At 38.8% G+C, this 16,191-nt stretch overlaps 1 long non-coding RNA gene across 2 annotated transcripts; it reads right to left on the reverse strand.

Annotated features, from left to right (window-relative positions):
* Nucleotides 1–245: 245 nt before the first annotated feature.
* Nucleotides 246–12,605, reverse strand: LOC140856446 (uncharacterized). Of its 2 annotated transcripts, XR_012139653.1 has the most exons (5): nt 12,452–12,605; nt 11,947–12,054; nt 3,413–3,464; nt 2,775–2,825; nt 246–759 (listed from the first exon to the last, which is right to left on the reverse strand). It is a non-coding gene; the product is annotated as an uncharacterized lncRNA (long non-coding RNA). The 2 variants fall into 2 exon arrangements; XR_012139652.1 differs by lacking the exon at nt 12,452–12,605 and having other exon boundaries at nt 11,947–12,445.
* Nucleotides 12,606–16,191: the final 3,586 nt, after the last annotated feature.

Here is a 16,191-nt window from a genome sequence, read left to right on the forward strand (position 1 = left end):
TTGTATTGCATGGTCGCTGTGCCTTCCAACAGTGAAATAAAAGCTTCACTCAAAGATTTTATACGTCGCCTTCATCATGATCCATGGTCAATTCCGTAATTTAAAATGCATTTCCTGTAAAACATAACATTTTATTTTTTTCCAGTGAAGTATCTTTGATGCATGCTTATTGCCCTGCGGTTAGAAAAGTTATAGCAGCGCCAAGTGAGTGCGATTCACTCGCTCAGTTGTCAAACAAATCTGTCTTATTGTGCATGCTTAAAGCTCTTCCACGTAATTTAAGTAGAATGTTATTACAGATATGGGAAATCCAATGTACTAGCATTTGACAACAGTCCCACCAATGAGAAAAAAGACTTTAATCCCTAAGTTCATACCAAAGCTTTGACTATTCATTCTGTTAAACTTCTCAACTCAATAAATGGAACAACTCACTCTAACAAAGCTTAACATAAGCTTAACAAAGCTCAACACCGTAAGAACATTTTTGGCCACAATCTTGAAAATATGGTCTGGTCCCTGTGGATTATGTATGGGCACAACAGTTCATTGCAACAATGCTAGCATCTCATGCAAACTTCATAAGAACATGAAGTAAACTGGCAGCAATTGTAACCATGAACATGAAGTTGGAAGCACATCAGCATCAGACTACCCATCTCGTTTGGTAGACCCATGAACTCAATCGCAATTAAGTTGAAGCAATGGTTCACACCAAGGCATTCCATGAATCGACCACACTTCTGAGGCATTTGGAACCTGTTTAAATGCTGAAAATTCTTAGTGGCCTGATAAAATCTTCTAGGTGGGGAGGCCTGTGGCTTAATATCCACCGTAATGACAACCATAACAGTCAGCAGCCGCAATGACAGGAGGAGAAAGAAGACCCTCCCCAGGCAAAGCCATATTACACATATACCCTTGATTAGCTGAGCAATGGAATAGTTAAAATTAGGGTAAATCACAAAGACACTCCAACTTTTCGTGATTTGCCATTATACCTAAAAATTTCTAATTTTTTAATTAGACCCCAATACTTAGTTTTTTTGTTGCAAGGTGGTCCAGTCGTTCATCTAAACTCTAACACTGTTAACAGCATATGTGAAATGACTAAATACCCCTGCAAGAGATTCCACTTCATTAAATTATTTTTCAATTTATTAAATGAATTTGGGAATGGAGTTCACGGTGGAAGAGGTGCGGCCGCATTTCTTCTTCCAAGGCGGTGGTGCCGCCCCCTCCGCTGCCGCATTTCTTCTTCCAAGGCAGTGGTGCCGCCCCCTCCGCTACTGCCAATCGGGATGTCGGAAGTCCATAAGTTCCACACAGCCACCAACCTCTTTGCCAACATCTTCGTCTCCCACTCCCCAACCCTCTGGCCAAATGGTGCATGCCCCTCTTCTTCCTCATACCCCATAAATCGGGAGTTGCTTTAACCAAAAAATCTATTAAAAGCAAGAAAATTATTTTTTAAATCACCAATTGTTGCACGGTGCAAGCTAAAGAGATCTAGATGGACCATACTAAGATAAGAAACTTGATTCATCCCTCTTAATCTGGGATGTTGTGAATGCTTGTATGGCCTAAATAACTGCGACAGAGAGAGAGAGAGAGAGAGAGGTTCCATCACAAGAATCAATGAAAAAAATGGGGTTAAACTTCAAACCCCTTTTCGAAATGTGAATTCACAGGCTATTAGGAAAATTTGATCCCTTTTGTTGGGAAAATTTATTGGAAGGTGATTGCATGTCTTTGAGGTGTCATGAGATTACAGGATAGCCTGAAGATGGTGACTAGAGTACTCCTATAGGAAAAAAAAGAAAAAAAAGGAGGTTGGTTAGTAAAGTAAGAGAATGACACCATATTATAATGAAGACTATATTGACAAGAAAAAAAAGGTTAAGAGATCAAAATAGAGATAGATCCCAACTCTTCTTTTCTAGAAATCCTTTCCCACGGCCTTAGCAAAAGTAAAAAGAGCGCAAGAGGGAAGAGAGAATCATTAATAACATAACAATAAAACCTCTTATCTTACTGACCCACTTTATCATCGAATAAAAAAAAGCAAGAAATGGACAATGAAGAAGATCTATACTCAAGAAGAAGAATGCTCACCTCCCACTGGATGACCACCAATAACATAATAATAAAACCCCTTATCTTACTTACCCACTTTATCATCAAATTAAAAAAAAGCAAGAAATAGAGAGTGAGGAAGATCTATACTCAAGAAGAACTCTCACCTCCCACTCGATAACTCCTAGCAAGCAAAAAGAAAGAGGAATGGGGAAGAGTCACATGATGGCCACGTGATCTCTTTTCTTCCCACCAAAAAAGTAACCCTTTCTTCAATCCAGGAAAGAGGTGTATTTACGAAATATAATGTATAAAATTATGTCACATGAAAATCAAGTATTCATAGATCCTAACAATATTGACAATTGGGGTACATCGCAATCAAATCCTAAAATTTAGGGTCTAATTGAAACAATAGAAGTTTAGGGATGTAAGTGCAAATCATAAAAATTTGAACGGGTGTCACTGTAATTTATCCTTAAAATTATATCTTTTCTAAGGTGAATTAACTTATCCTTAAAAAATGATTAACAGTAGAAATTTACACATTTAAGCCTGACGACATGACACATCAAAAGAATAATCCCACTTCTTTGGGTGAAAAATTACACATAACTGAAAAAAATAACAGCTATTCGAAAAAAGATGGGGCAAAAAAAAAAAAAGAAAAAAGAAAAAAGTGATGAGTAAGTACATACCATCCCAACATCCAATTGCATAATATGCTTTTTACTCGTATGTATCTTCATCTGAGACATCAGGACAAGCTAGTCTTAGTAGAACTGTTCAAATGAATACCAATTTTTGGCCAAATAATAAATTAATAAAGGACAGCCAAATATTTTAGCACAATAAATCCATTCAAGCTCATATATGTGATAAAATAAGGGACTGCCACCTAGTCTATTTAGCCATTTATAAAAGCCTCAAAGAGAATCACCCGTCCTTGTAAGCTTTATTCAAACTACTATGTAGCACATGTGATACATATTTTGTATGTACTGAAAGAAAAAAAGAAAAGATAAAAAGAATTAAGTTTTCATTAAAAAGAGGAAAAGATATAAATGGGGAAAAGAAATTTTCAAGAAAGGAATCAGAAAAAGCAGATGGAATCATAATAAGAGAGAGAAAAAAAGAGAGGATGGCTCACATCATTTTAACAAGGAGTATTTTTGTAAATATATTGTAACTGGAGTTAAAAGGACTGGACTCCAAAAGAGTTTCCATTATGCTAGGAGTACTGCTTTTTAAGGTTAGGAAAACAAAATCATATATGTCTTAAACGAGTTCTTGCAATTAATTCAAGACATGAAATAGGCTATCAGACGACACTTACGTTCTGCTTCCTCGATGTTCCAATCATCTTCATCGTCATCAAAATCTATGTTCTGTAAAACAATAGTGGAAGAGTCAGACTTATGCTCTTCAAGCCATGCAAAGAAAAGATTTTGTGTACATGCTAGCCTGCTTATATTGATTCAAGTTAAAGAATTGATTTTCCCTTTTGAAAAACAAATCATTTTCTATTATGATGACGATTCAGTCATAGAAAAACAATTAACAATCAATGGGATCTTGACACTCAGATCCTTATTTTAAGACCAAATTCCAATACATTCCTTTCTATTCAACAAACCAAGCTCTGTCATATAAGTTTTCTGAAGTAAATGGTCCCTGTCATCCAACGAAATGATACTACAAAAAAATTAAACCTGTTTTTTTTCATATGATGATCATCCAAGAAAGATTATTATGCCAGTCCTTCCTCTCCCCGTGGTCCCATCCCAATCTCTCCTATCTTCTTTTCATCTCCTACGCCAAAGTCCTAACTGTAACTTCTATCAGAGGATCCATGCCGCCAGAACCAAGGACAACAAGGTTCCAGTGGAGCACACATGATGATAGTCATACCCCTTGGTGGACACAGGATTCTAGATTGGTAATGGACCCAGATGAGAAATCTGGGAGTCAAGTGAAGGAATAGCAAACCCACATTCAAGGAATAGGTTCAGTACATAATAATATGCAGCATACAACCCTACAATTGCTTTATAGATAGCTGTAAAAAGGAGTGTCATCTTTGAATGCCATAGAGATTGAGATTCGGTTGGGAAACAAGGTAAATGAGCACTTAGAAGCAGGAAACACCTAATCCCCTTATCACACACATCCCAGAATAATGTTTCAGCATTCTGGAACCACATTCAGCATGTCCCGGACGAAGTAGAAATGGCCATGACTCAAAAATCTCAGAAGAAATACAAACCAAGATAAACTCCAATTTTTTTTATTACCATATGATGTAGGACGACCCTAGGGAACCTAATAATTGATGCCCCACAAATATATGATAAACCCTAACCCAAACCAATGCAAACTTAAATGCTATGGATGTAAATATCTGAAAATATAATGCCATGCAGCACTAAACAGCCATCCAAAATTAAAATAAAGAAACAAACCTTCCAACTCAAATTATAACCTAAATGCCACTTGCTGAAATCGGATCGAACAATAGATTTCCACAAATAAAGGATATGATCTTGCAACAAAAGTATCGAAAGTTACCTGAATTTTTGAAGGATGCAAAGCAATGATTCCTCACTCACCTAGGTGAATATGCTGCAATCACCGTCTAGATACGATCTACTCTTGTTTCCTGCTCCCAGATTATGACAGCCAAAGATCCGATACTTTTTCAATTATAGTAGGAATTGACACTCTCCAAGGACCATGTTTAGGATTTGCTTATTTACTCGAGGTTTTCCAGAACCCAAAAAGAGGGCTGACAGGTCTGCAGAAGTTGTAGATCCGACTGGATTCATGCCCATAAGATTTTGGATAGATCAAGGCCTGAAATATGTGTTGCTTGTCGGCTGTAAAGTGACTGCTATGAAGAATTACAACAAGAGGAGAAGGGTGTTCACTTTGTGTTGTGATATGGCAGAAAAGGAAGAAAAGAAAAGAAAGAAAACAGAAAGATGGCTAGGAAATACTCCTTAGAAGAAAAACAAACCCATCTCACAACTATTCGGTCAGGAATCACTCGCTAAGGACTCACACCCATATTCCATGCCTCACATAGACAGGAGAAAGAGAAACTTGTTTTCGTTAATGAAAAATTCTGCATTTAACATCCATTAACAATCCTAAAACAGAAAGGCCTTAAAAGGGCACCATACTATAGCATTATTGTTCACACTACACTGTCATAAATATTAACCTGCCATGCCTTATTTAATTCTTTCTTGACTCTTTAATAACACGTGGCTAAACTAGTCACTCAAATTCAGCCTTTTTCATGCTATACCAAACAAAACATGGACAAAAACAGAAAATATAATTAAAATTAAAAACAAATGACATTCAGACCAAAAGCTCAACAAACTCGAATAATAGAAATGACAAACGTGAAGCGCCTGTTGTAGCACCAGGTCATTCAAGTCAATTCAAAGGCTCGGATGTCTCTCTGCTTGTCTTATGTGTACTCGAAATCCATCATGATCCCTATCAACTCTATATGGTTTGGAAAATTCACCTCTGGCAAATAAAGGCCAAAGTTTCTCAGTGAAGCCTTGGTGCCTCATCAACTGCAATCCACGTGCTATCTGAATCTGGGCTTCCTCTCCATTTGACCAAGTATTTCTGAAACACACATGTGCTGGTGTAAACTATCTACTCATCCATGATGTCTTCAATCTCATCCTCCCTTCCTAGCGGTTGGAGAGGTGGAGTGGGAAGCTGTGGGAGTGTAGACACCGATCTCTTGGAGATGTAGAAGATGCAGCAGTAGAAGTAATGGGAAAGGAAGAAGGAAAAGGCTCAAAAGGTATATCTGCGGGCTGGAGCAGTGTAGACACCGATGTCTTTAGGAGGATCCAACCCATAAGCATCCACACCAATTTTTCACAACCCATTCTCTATCATGCAGTTTCTTCAAGGTTCCTCATGGGAAACCTCTCTGAATGGACTCGAACGATCATCATATCTGCCTCTACAAACTCTTGGTACTTACAACATAGATCTGCTGCAGGTTTGTAGGTTTCATTGCTACAAGCTATTTTATAGTGAATTTCAGCATGCAAATTCTACATATGATATGCAAATGAATAGGCTAAATCACTATTTCTAGATGCAATAGGTAGGGGAATCAGATCTTCAGGTATCCTCTGCTGGAAACCCATGACAATCTCAGACAGTTCGACTTGTAGACCGATTGAAGGAGCTGTAATAAGTAAATTCTGCCACTGAACACGCCTAATGCCAACCAGACACATGATCTACCGTAAGACATCTTAGACAATCTCAACTCATCTACCACCTCTGTCTTCCTCTTCAGTCTGTGGATGGTATTCAGTAGTGGAGTGTCATGTTGATCATTCTGCAGAGTTTTTTCTAGAAATAGCTCATCAACTTTTCATCCCTATCTAAGACGATGGTCTTAGGAAGCCCATGCAACCAAAGCAAGGTAAGCATCTAGACAGTAGAACTATATCAGATCTAGGCAAGCAAGGGTTAAACCTATAGGTTGCTGGAAATTCCGGCTTAGTAGTAAGTTTTGGGTTAATACAACAAAGCAATTAGCTGTACTTTTGGCTAGAAAGAGGGATACATTGGTGGATTGTAAGGATAAATTAAAGAAAAAACAAGAAAGATGGAAACAGCAGATATGATTCTGCAGTACTATAGATCTGAAAGACTAATGCTATCAGAGGCAGCAAGGTTAGGGTTTGCAGGGATTATCTATAGTTTGTGATGGAAGGTTGGCAGGCTTGGTTCAATACCAGAACAAGGTCTTTTATGAGAACAGCTTTAATCTGACCTGAAAATAGACCCTGACAGGTGGTTGTTGGCCTTCAATGGATGGCTAGCAGTGGCACAATTGCAACGGAATAGCTGTGTTGTTAGGTTTGCAAGTTATGAGGGTCAGCAGCAATAATAGAATAAAAAGCCCAGAGAAAATAATGAACTGGATAAATCTGAAGGCTGTAGAAGTAGTAAAAGGAAAAGAAGAACAATACCAGACTCGCTCTGACCTAGAAATCACTAGGGTTTGAAGGCCATGCACCTCCATTGCAAAATCATGCCACAAGAGTAAAGAAAACCAAAGACTCCATTCTTCAATTCATAATCTATGTAGAGTCCCTTCTTTACAACAAAACAGAAACCATACCTCGACTCTATTTTAAAATCCCAAATCTGCCACTAATAAGCTGTGGTTACTGTTCACTGTAGCGTGAACAGTGCCATGAAAAGTACCACCACAGTAAATAGGTCTTGTCAAGATAACAATTAAAATCTGAGATCTCTTAATCTTGACCTTCAATTTTAAAAGACCTACAAAAATCTAAAAATAACTGGAAATGAAAAATAGAAAATTGATAATTATAATTATATCTGAGAAAAATCCCATGTTGCAGCACTTCAATGCATCATGACATGTTATCGATCACCATCATTCACTTCCACTCTGTGGAATAACTCGCCTCAAGTTAGGTCAAATTTGAGGCTGCTTTTATTGATTCCTCATCTCAATGATAACTAGCAATAGATACGAACTATTGGATGAGTAGGTTTCAAGCTCCAATTGACATGTCATCTAATCAAACATCTTTGTTCTTGATAAAAGTAAATCTTGATCTGCTTTGAATCAGCTAAGGTTTCATTCGCTTTCATGTTAGCCTTGCTCTTCACAATGTTGCATTGCACAAAGAAACCATAATCAACATTTATTTCTTGTAAGGTGACGGCTTCTCCAAGGTTTGATGGAAAATGTAGGCAATCTGTCCGTTAAATTTATGAGGATCGTAAGTTCTTTAGGAAATTTGGCATCCAAACAGTATTCTTCTGATGGATCAGCAATAGGTGTCACCTTTTCTTTTAACATCGTAATAGAATCTTTGAAGTTTATAACCTCATTATTATTTACTTCATTATGCTCTTCCTTAAAATGTGAATCTTGGGAAGCTTCTTCTATGACTGTCATTTGTTCCACTGTCTTTAGATCTTGTACATTATCAAATTCTTTAGATAACTCCTTTGCATCTTCTTTCAGTTCCATTGCCACATGAATGGTTGATGCTTCGTTGATTACATATCCCGACTTGACCTGAAGGTACTTTGATATGGCTTTTAATTGAAATTAGCTTCACTGTTCTTGCATCTAGATATGTCTGACAGTACTCCTAAACATGAGGTGCTTAACATATTAGTTTGCATTGCTTGTTTGCAAGCCTTCTACCACACAACCAAGATCTTTCACCAACTTGGTTGTTGAAAACTCAGTAACTTTTTTCCAGTTTCTCCAAATTCCTGTCCTGAAGTATTTAAAGAAATAGGTTGGTCATATTTATTCTGATGTTTAACAATAAAAAGCTTTTTGTGGTAGGCAAACAAATACCTTTCCTTAAACGATTTCTCTCTCTTCCCAACTAATAATAGGAGCACGACCTTGACAAATCACATTATTTTCTATGCCTCTCCACCATGTAGGCTTGACCTTTTAGTTTTGTCCTGGTGAAGCAAACTTAAATTTGGTCAGCCACATCATATCAATCTGACCCAATCTACAAACTCATGTGGTTCAAGGTCTCTAGTGAAACCTTCATCAAGGACATGTTCAAAAGGGCATTGTTGATAATTAAATATGCTTCATAAGACTGGATCGGCCACAATGAGAACATAGCTCAACGGACGCCTTGATACAAAAATACGATAAAGGACAACCCTAGGGAGCATAATAATAGATGCCTCTCAAATATGAAACCCTAAAACAAATATATATAAACTTTAACGATACGGATGTAAATATCTGAAAATATGTTGTGCAATACTAAACAACAATCTGAAATTAAAATTAAGAAACTACCAAGCTTGGGACTCAAATTACAAGCTATTCTAATGCAAAGAATATGCTTGATATAGACACCTAACTGCCACTTGTTGAAATCAAGATTTTGAGTCCTAATGGAACAAGGGGTGTCCCAGCGATCCTATCTCGTTCCTATAAGAAAATAGGAGAGCGATGGGATCCGAACTCCGATACCCATCCATAGTAGAGAAGAAGAAAAGGGAAAGAAAGCAAGGAAGTATGAAGAAAAGAAAATTGTGAAAGGAAAGAAAAAGAAGAAAAATGAAAGAAAGGAAGGGAGAAGAAAAATAAAGGAAGGAAAAATGAAGGAAGGAAAGAAAAAGAAGAAGACAAAGGAAAAAAGAAAGAAAAGAAGAGATAAGAAAAAGAAAGAAGAAAAAGTAAAGAAAGGAAGGTAGAAGAAAAGGAAAGAAAGGAATGAAAGAGAAGAAAAAGAAAGGATGGGAAGAAAGACAAGAAAGAAAGATAGATAAGAAGAAAGAAAAGAAGGGGAGAGAACCAGAGGATATCTATCGGGACACTTGATCGAGACCTCCATTGGGATGGAGCGGGACCACGGGATATCTTTTTCTATGGAGAAACTAGGATCCCCCCCCAATATGGAACTAACCTCAGATGACACCGAAACTAATTGGGCTCGGACTAGGACAACCCGTGTAGTTTGGGTGCCCTCGGCCTGGCGCGACAATCATGCCGATCAGGGACTGCCAACATACACCCTACAGAGGATCACCGATATTGCACAGAAGGGGCAAGAGATTGCCACGATCACGATGCTATTGCTGAAATAATGGATGGACGCTACGCGTTGACCCCGCGTGCGCGATTATGGCAAGGCCAACCACCAGCCTTCCTTAGACGGCCACCAATCCCTTGTCTGCAAAAAGGAAAGAATATGGGGACCTCCAGGTGAGTCTCTCGAGCACTCTTGAGAGCAAATCGTTACTCTCCTCTACTCTTTACACCTCTCTTTCTTCCTCTATTCCCAACTTCCAACTGACTTGACCATCGAAGGATCTCCTACCGAACACTCTCTGGCAAGTGGACTTGCTTGCAAGTGGCAATTGGCATTCGCACTTCAGTATCTCTGATTCATTGCCTACTATCAAGTCAATCTGGTGTCCACCCGAGAGCCTATGGCAACACCTCCATCTCATGGGATTTAAAATCTTGGTTGAAATCAGATTAGGACAATAGCTTTTTCACAAATAACGCATGTGATCTCGCAACAACAGTACTGAAAGCTACCAGAATTTTTTGAAGGATGCAATGCAATGGTTTTTCATCAATCTAGATGAATATGCTGCAATTATTGTCCAGATCCAGTATGTTCCCATTTCTTGCTTGTAGATCATGTACGACAATCCAAGATCCAAAACCTCGGTTACAGTAGGAATCAACACCCTCTAAGGACTAGGTTTAGGATTTGCTGATGGACTGCAAGGTTTTTCCATAAACGAAGAAAGGGGGTTGACAGATCCGTAGAAGTTGCAGATTTGATTGGATTCATGCAGATCGGGCTTCAGATAAATGAAGCCTGAAATAGAAGCTCATTGTTGATTGTAGAGTGACTGCTATGAGGGAACAGCACCAAGGGTAGAAGGATGTTTGCTTTCGGCTGTAATATGGCAGAAACAAAGAAAAGAAAAGGAAAGAAAGAAAAACAATGAAGAGATGAGAAAGAGAACCTTAATTTCATTGACGAAAAATTATGCACACAACATCAAAAAAGAACCCCAAAATAAAGAGCCCTTAAAAGGCATGGTCATGCTACAGTACAGTGAACAGTAATCCACCACTATTTATTTCCTAAAATGCCCTTTTGACTCTTTAATAACACATATGACTAAACTAGCCACCAAAATTCAATCCTTTTCACACTATACTAAACATAACATTAACTAAAATAGAAAACAAAATATAATTAAAATCAAAGTTCACCATCTCGATACCAGACTCCGTACTGGTACCATCCTCGGTATGCAGCTCAATACAATACAAGACAGCGTACAAAGTATCTGTATGATATGAAACAGTATATTGGTACAAGATCAATATGGTATGATACACCCCGTACCAGATGGTGTGAGGTGATAGGGCAAACTATGATTTTTTTTAAAAAAATGATGCTAAGACCCAAAACTCAACAAAATTCAATACTACTGATGATATACACAAAGCTCCGTCATGGAGCCAGGTCATCCAAGTCAATCCGAAGGCTCGTATATTTTTCTGCTCACCTTGTGAAGGCTCGAAATCCACGCAATCCCCATCACATATTTTTCAAGGTCATAGTCCAAACATTTTCTTCTACATATTCTTCTTTTTATGACAAAATTCTATAAAAAGCATAGTTGTTCACTAATCTGGATGTGCAAATCCACCATTCTTGATGCGATCTCTTTGCTCAAGGTGATCTCTAATTTGTATGGTGTTGGGATCCTCAGTGTCCATAGGAGATGGGTTCTCGAGCCAGAAAGAGGAAACTAGGGCAATAGTGGATGGCAGCAATAGGGAAGAATGAGAGAGACACGGCGATGGAGAGGGGTAGAGAGAGGCACATCAGCAGAGGAGGCTGTGGTGAGGCGGTGATGGAAGGAGAGGTAGAGAGAGTCCCTAGAGGCATGATGGGTGGATATATGGACAAGGAGAGAAGCAGGAGTGATTAGAGAGAGAGAGAGAGAGAGTGCCCACAAAAAATCCTTCTCCACTAACTCTCCTTAGGCTAACGTAGGATTCATGGTCAAGCAAAATGGTTGCCCCATCCAGCCCCACCTAACATCCATCCATCCTCTACATTGTCCAGTACACGAGAATTATTAAAATGTATAGAACAAAAAATAAATAAAATAAACAATCAATTATAAATATATATATATATGCATGTACGAGTGTGTATAAGGACAATAATTTGCAAGCTTTTTCATTGTAGTTCATAAACAACTTATAGGCAGTATCACAGACTACAGAACAGCATAATCATTGTCCGACATACTAACCTGATTATAGTCATCATCATCAGTGCTTTCTTGTTCCACCTCTTTTTCTGCATCTTCCTCTTCTTCACTATCACCTTTTTTCTCCTGTCCCACATTCTCATCTCTTCCCTGATAATTGCAAAACAAAAGGTAGAAAAAGATATATCGCACATACAAGGGCAGAAAAAGAGAAAAAAGTGGGCAAGTCCATAATTAATTTGCCAAAAGTAGTTCTTGCAACACTGAGCATCTGCGACAGATGTACACTAGTTTAACAAATAGGCTTTAACCCACATACATGAGAAGAAAGCAAATACAAAAACTTGCAAAATATTCAATAAGAAATTCAGGAAAGTTATCCTTGGCAGCACAATGAGGCAGTAAAATAACTAATTCTAGAGCTAGCCACTTTCCGAAGTACAACTCAAACATATTCAAACAAACTTGTCAGTTGTCACAATATATCATATACTTAAATTGTGTAAATGAAGCAAAAGAGATCATATTATCAAATGCAGCTACTTGCCTTGTATGACTCTTCAAGCTTTGCAAACACATCAAATACTTGTCCATCTGTATGATAAAGCACAAAATGCAAGTAAGAACAATTTTAATATGATATCAACTAGTTGCCTGCAGTATTATTCTATTCAGCTATGACTAACAGACAAGGACAACACAGAAAACGAATACTTAAGTAACATTAATATTCTACATTGTGAAATTCCAACAAATTAAACGACAATACACAAAAGAAGGAAAAGAAGGCACCATAACTCAACAATGTCAAACAATAAAATACAAAGAAGAAAAGTAACAGAATTTAACAATACATTTGGATGGAGTCGAAATCAACCTGCACATACCATCTTCAAGTTCAACAATTGAAAGCAAGGAAGGCGGAACCGGAACCAGAATCGGGCCTGGCTGACTGACAGTACAGATCCGTACCAAACCGAACTGGTGCAAACCGACACAGAGGAGAAGGGAACCGAGAAGAAGGAAAAAAGAGAGGGGAGCAAAAGCAAGGGAGAGGAAGAGGGAGAGGGGGAGGATGGCTAGAGGAGACGCCGGCGATGGCCACAGGCGAGCTGTGGGCATGCTCGGAGGGCCGCCAAGGCCTCCGCTTCCTCCAATTCTCGACAGAGAGAGGGGGGAGAGAAAGAGGAAGGAAAGGAAGCCACCGAAGAGGCCACCAGAGGGCCTTCAGCTGGCCAATATGGCTGCCGGATGGCACAATCACAGCCTGCGGCGCCGTGGGCGTGAAACAAGGACGATTGCCCCATTTCACAATATTTTTTTTAAAAAATCCTGACCATAATGAAGCCGACAATGAGTTAGCTGACTTAAGTGAAACCAGCACACCCATTGCCGGCTTCACTATTGCTAAGATTTTTAAAAAAAATCTTTAAACAATGAAGCCGACGATGGATTTACCGGCTTCATTATTCATCATCATTTTTTAAAAGAACGTGATGATTGAATAGGGGCGGTCGTCCCTATTCCACTGTCGCGGCTCCGCCTGCGCGTTTTCCACCACCTGATGGTCACAACGACCACCCAACACCCTCCGACAGCCTCTACGATAGCTACGCCTCTCTCTGGTACTGTCACTCCCCCTCTCTCTTTCTCTCTTGATTAAACACTTTATCGAGCGACACCGAGCTGTGGAGGCCACAACGGCCCTCCGATGGCCTCAGCAAGCCACCGCCGGCCTCCGACAGCATCATCCACTCTTTCCCCCCTCCTCTCTCTCTCTTTCTCTCTTTCCCTCTCCCTCCTCTAGTGTTGCAATTTGCCCAGCCAAACCATCCCAGTTTGCCACCAATAGGGCTCGAAACACCTTGAACCAACCAGTTCGAGATGGTTTGGCGAACACCGATTGAAAGTACACCAACTAGTGTTACACAAGAATTTCAAAAGAGAGGCATAAGTAAATTTTTAAATGGTATGCAACCAAACAGCTCAAGAAAATCCAAACAACAATTTTATCATCATTAGTAACTTATTTTATAACGTATGACTAGAACTGAATAACACATACATCTAGGCCTAGTTAGGAATAACAATGATTCCATGCCACTAATATACTTGGATCAACAACATTCAAATGATTATGAAATGATAAATATGATGTAGTAAACAACCTTCACCGATGAAGGTATTCAATAGAAAAATATGCATAAAGTGAATCCCAAAGTTAATTTACGCTCCTAACGTCCACTAATAAAGTTGGCTTCCTAGTGATTCAGAACAGCAGGCTCAAATCTTTCTGTTGTTATAGCCCAAAACCCAGTCCAACCAAGCCCAGCCCAGCAGACCCAAGCCAAAAAAAAAAAAAAAAACAGGGGAATCAAAACCGGGAAGAAGACTCCTGATAGGAGTCTTCTTCTCCGGCGAGACCGGGCAAAATCGGGAATCCTAGGACCCCTCGGAGTCCTAGGGTCCCCTATAAGAAGACCCCCTCTCTCTTGAGACCGAACATCGGCCTCCTCCTTCTCTCTTTCTCTCCGTCTTTCTCGATCAAAGCCGCGGACACCGTTCGATTTCCCGTCGTGATTGCCCGCCGACGAGGTCACCGGAGGCCAAGGTGAGTCTCCTTCTTCTTCCCCTCTTTCTCCTTCCTCCCATACCTTTGCTTGAGGCGGCCGGCGACGAGTGTCGCCGATTTTCGATCGGGGAAAAAGACTCTGTTTTTTGGGCCTCTTTTTCGTGAATTTTCCGGCGCCGGCGATCGATTCCTCCGTGACCGGGGGAGTGGCCCCCGTCTGCCGTCGGCCTCCGCCGCGGCGGCCGTGGCCCGAACGGCCGGTCAAGGCCGGAGGATTGCCATCCTCTGTTCGGCTTGGAAGGAACCAAGAAAAAAGAAGAAAAAAGAAAAAGAAGAAAAAGAAAAGAGAAAGAAGAAAAAGAAAAAGAAGAAAAAGAAAAGAGAAAGAAGAAAAAGAAAAAAAAAGAAAAGAAAAGAAAATAATAATAATAATAATAATAATAATAATAAATATATATATATATATTTATATATATATATATATGAACAAATAAATAAATAAATAAATAAATAAATAATAAGATAAAAAAATGATGAGAGAGAGAGTTTCTCTCTCTTCTCTCTCTTCTTTCAGTCTGAACCCTGACTTTCTCTCTCTGGAATTGGACTTTCTCTCTCTACTTTCTCTCTCTAGAATTTTCTCTCTCTTGATTGATTTCTCTCTCTCTAAAGTTATTCCTCTAGGATTAGCGTAGAGGAAGGCTTCATATGATGATTTTGATCGAGTTCAGGGAAGAATCTGATTTTAAGTGAGGTTTTGATTTTGGAATTTGTTAGATTTAATTTTGAATTAAAATTAATGTAAAAATATAATTTTGGATAATAGGCGCAGAAGAATCTCCTAGAAGTTAGTCGATCTATTCATTCAGTGCTCCGTGAAAGGTAAGTAATGAATCATCTTCTCGAGATATTCCATTTTTATTCTGAAAATAAATAATTATTCTCTGAAATTATGCATGAATTATGAAATTATGTTTTGTAAAGAAAAGTGCTTTTGAAATATTATGGTACGTCGATTTATGCACATGTTCAGTGAAAAATTATGATATATTATGATACAAAGTGTTTTGATACGGATCGGATTTATGCTCTCAGCCTAACTATGTTTCAGTGGGCCCCGCCAATGGGGATTATACGTTGGTACTCAGTGAACCCTGCCAGTGGGGTTGTGCGCTGGTGTTTGTGGACCCTGCCAGTGGGGGTTGTGCGCTGGTATTCTGTGGACCCCGCCAGTGGGGGTTAAACGTTGGTCATAGTCAAGGCTGTTGAGTTACGAGTGTTTTGAATCGAATCAGATTTATGATTAAATTATATGTGAATATTTGAAAATATTTGATTTGTATTAAATCAGCATGAAATATAATCTTATGTTTATTTGCAGCATTATTCTTGAAAATTATATAATATCTGAATTATCTAGTTGAGATATTTGTTACTTACTAGGCTGTCTAGCTCATTACTTTTCTTTCTATTTTTCAGATTCGGATAATTAATATCGAGCGTGGGACGAAATATTGGGACAGAACTTGTAGAGGCGAGATTTAGCATTGTCAACTTCATTGAACTTAGATCTATTGTTTTATTGTTAGCAAAAATTTTATTGGATGTAAGACATTTGATTTAATTACTTGAATTAAAGTTGAATAATAATTATTTGAATTTATTCCGCTGCGATGCATTGATATCGTAATGAGATGCCTTGCATGCTTATGGAG

The sequence above is a fragment of the Elaeis guineensis genome, chromosome 3 (assembly GCF_000442705.2).
Source record: "Elaeis guineensis isolate ETL-2024a chromosome 3, EG11, whole genome shotgun sequence".
NCBI lineage: Eukaryota > Viridiplantae > Streptophyta > Magnoliopsida > Arecales > Arecaceae > Elaeis > Elaeis guineensis.